At 40.4% G+C, this 3,876-nt stretch overlaps 1 pseudogene; it reads right to left on the reverse strand.

Moving 5' to 3' along the window:
* Positions 1-3,541: 3,541 nt before the first annotated feature.
* On the reverse strand, positions 3,542-3,660 carry LOC134930292 (5S ribosomal RNA; annotated as a pseudogene).
* Between the last annotated feature and the right edge of the window lie 216 nt (positions 3,661-3,876).

The following is a 3,876-nucleotide window of genomic DNA, read 5'->3' on the forward strand; positions in this document are numbered from 1 at the left end:
CATTCATACCCATTCATCACAAAAGCCTCACCATGTGGACCATACTTCCCACACGCCATAAACCAAGCGGACCCTCTTGGCTTCTGCTCTCCAGCCTGAACCCTGGCTGCTGAATATTTCTCGCTTGTGCACTTGGCTCCCATCGTGGACTTTTTACACGATCCCCAAATGGACAATACGAGCAAACGGTGAAAGTCCTCCGAGAACTCTCACCAACTCCTTCTCCGCTGAAAAGTACCACGGTCCACTTCTGTAGTGACTGCCGCGTACTCAGTGAGGCGCCTACCAGACCCCTCAGCACTGTAAGTATTGACGTATTAACAGCAATAAATCAATATGCCACCTTTTTCAAGGGAGGTTAAACAGCCTGATCTTTTTGGTATCTATCCGTTGGAATTTTTCTTGGGTGAGAAACAACTTATCGATCACCCTATTCAGTGAATGTCCACCAGGAAGATTTCCTGAGAGAGAGTCAGCTAAAAATTACTTTTACTTTACACAAATCACGTCTGCGTATGCTCTACACAGCGCGTATGATGACGCAATTGTGAACAGAGAACGCAAATGGTATCACGTTGCACCTCATATCACACACACAGACGTGCGGTCAAATCGCACAGCTTATAGATACTTGTTATCTATATGCCCTACGATCACAGGAGTCGAATTCACAAGCTGCGCTCCACAGCCGGAGCGTAACGCCAAAACCTTAATCTAGCTCGCTCCTCCGCACGTTTTAAAACACACACACACACACACACACACGCACACACACTACATGTCTTAATACTAGTCAATACGCAAGGTTGCGAGCCTTTCACGCCGCCAAGCCTCTGCTAACTCAGCGTCTCCCACGGAATCCCGGTTTCCGGGGTTCAATACATCCACACTAATACACAATGTTTTCTGTACAGAAAAATATCACTCCCTTTGATTGATAGCTTGTCCCAGAGGTAGTACACTTTAAACAAATATTATAGTAATCTGCTTTTAAAATCGGATAGTTACTCGTTAATGTATAACTACAAATCTTTTATCCCACCGTTTAAATGTATTTCTATTGTGTGGTAAAACTTGCGCTCGCTACTTCACGCAACCTTGCGTAAGCACGCAACCGTGCGTGTAATCGTGCACACGTGCGAGTTCCCGTACGCACGCATCACGTACTTTTCTACCATGCCACGTGTACACCGTGCGTTTGCACCTAAATATTCCACACTTATCATGATCAATGTAAGCAATGCAGCAAATTTGTGTTTCTACTGCTCACTACACAATACACCTTTGTTCCTTACACACGCTGGAAGTCACCCACATGGGTAACTTCCATTGTGTGCTGCCCAAACTTTTAGGCCGGAACAGAGTCCTGTATGTGTTCTACAATTTACCCACTTAAACAAATACACAAAATGTATAACAAATAAATGTATCCGATTCTATGCAGATCTATAATGACTATTGAATATAATTTAAATGCTATGATATAGATTGGATAGCTATCTTGCAGAACATACACTGATATAAATACCCATATAATAATAATATAACATTTATATATACATACATATATATACACATTATTTACTACACCTCCATGAAACCCCTCACCCAGCATATGCATTTATATACACATACTGAATGAATATAGTTTCTCTACAGAGCCTCTAATTTGCATATAAAAAGATGTTCGCCTGCTTGTACCAAAGTATGCAAATGGATGCAGCATGCTAACACAGCTATATCATACCTATGCACCAACTTTTAATGCTCATTAAATTTACTTAACAGATAATCAATCCAATCTGAATCAAACACAATATGACTTATTTGAACTTTGATTTGCAATAATAAAAATATGCTGTAGCATTTTCAAATATTGTGCATTTTTTTTGTATTGTCCCTTGAATTTCATATCAGCGCTTTATTGATAACACAAAAAAAACTCATGTGGTTCAGCAGCATCTAGATGCGTCCATCGTTAGCTGGTAGACCACAGCAGCGTCTGTACAGCGCATCATTAAGTACGTGATATCCCGTCTGCGAGACCCCAACTGAGAAGTTCAGATTATTTCTAATACATATTTAAAATGCCAGCGTTAATATATGCTACAGACGCACGGCACATCTTATTACCATATACGATAAAAGTGCACTGTACATCGCAAACACTACATCCCTTAAGAGAAAACAAGTACTCGCACACATTGTCTGAGGTCCAACGCTCATTGTATATATTTGATATTAAAAGGATATGCATACAATATAACACATGTACAGTATATATACAGATTTACAATTACACAGGAAGCAGTTGTTACAAAAGAATCCATACAGCCAGCATACATACATTACCCTTTCCCATAGAACATTTCCTCCATTTCCTCCCTCTCTCCCTCTCTCTCCCTCTCAGCAACCAAAAGAAACTAACCCTCTGAGCCCTAGAAACTGCCTATATCAAAACAGTGGGAGTTAACAGGTTGTTGGTTTCGGGCTCCTTCCATTGGTACAGGAGAGGGAGGTCTCTCATTCCTTGTGTATTATTGGTCAGTTCATATGCAAGCAACGTCCAGCCTTGAAGAGGCAGGAAGTCTTTTGTTCTCATTTGAATTGTGGCTTCATATTCATACATTCAATCATAATTACTCATTGCAATGTGCTACAATCTAATCACAGGTATCAAATTAACACACTCATTCCCCTGATTATTTTGACACCAAGCATGACATGTTTATCTTGTTCCGTTCCATTAATATATATATATGATGTTATAACTCTTGTATATAATTTACTACATTATAATGTCTGGTGCTTGACATGTTTCATTTATGTGCTGTATGAAATATGTGTTAAATGTATCTTTGTGGCGTGTCTGTGTGAGTGCGTAGGCTACCATATATCGCTGTGCACGTTGCGTGTATTCGCACGCACAGCGACTCATCAGCGTAGAGTTTGTATGTTTCTGTATGTAATATTTTTGACTTCGACAACCATTTATTATGGTAGATATGTTTCATTAAGATGTCTATACTGTTACATAACTACATTCCATTTTATCTACAAGGAGAAAAAGTATGACTCTAGTTTGGGCGCACTCTTATTATTGTTTTCTTTTCAATTATGATCAAATGAGAAATGATAATGACATCTTAAGCTTGTACTCTACACCTCATTAGAAAACTCAAAACTGGATATATACTGCACGTATGACCATGTATGAAAATAGTATCAGGAAGGAACACCATTAAATGTTACAAGATAATATGTAGAATGTTCAGATCCTTAATTATACCTGGATAATTGCATAATGGAGGGTGGCTACATCACAAGCAACCTCCGTCTGCCAAGGATCTGTACAAACTTGGTTTGTATTAATACAACCCTGAATAGGGTAGGGTTAGTGAATGAGAGAGCCCACACACTATATGCTGATATCTGGTAGTTAGCCACTGTCTTAGATTGGTAAACTTATTAGGGATTAGGAAAATAGTAGGAATCAGTAAAGTAGTGATACTGCTGTTGGCGTTATTGCCCTGGGCAGATCTTCCTACTTCACCGGGTATTCCCTAGTAGTCACCCGTCTAGGTACTGACCCAGCCCACCTCCGTTTAGCTTCCAAGATCGGACGAGATTGGGCGTGAACGGAGGGGTATGGTCGTAGACCCTCCGTTCACGCCCAATCTCGTCCGATCTTGGAAGCTAAACGGAGGTGGGCTGGGTCAGTACCTAGACGGGTGACTACTAGGGAATACCCGGTGAAGTAGGAAGATCTGCCCAGGGCAATAACGCCAACAGCAGTATCACTACTTTACTGATTCCTACTATTTTCCTAATCCCTAATAAGTTTACCAATCTAAGACAGTGGCTAACTACCAGATA

This window comes from Pseudophryne corroboree, chromosome 5, assembly GCF_028390025.1.
Source record: "Pseudophryne corroboree isolate aPseCor3 chromosome 5, aPseCor3.hap2, whole genome shotgun sequence".
Classification (NCBI taxonomy): domain Eukaryota; kingdom Metazoa; phylum Chordata; class Amphibia; order Anura; family Myobatrachidae; genus Pseudophryne; species Pseudophryne corroboree.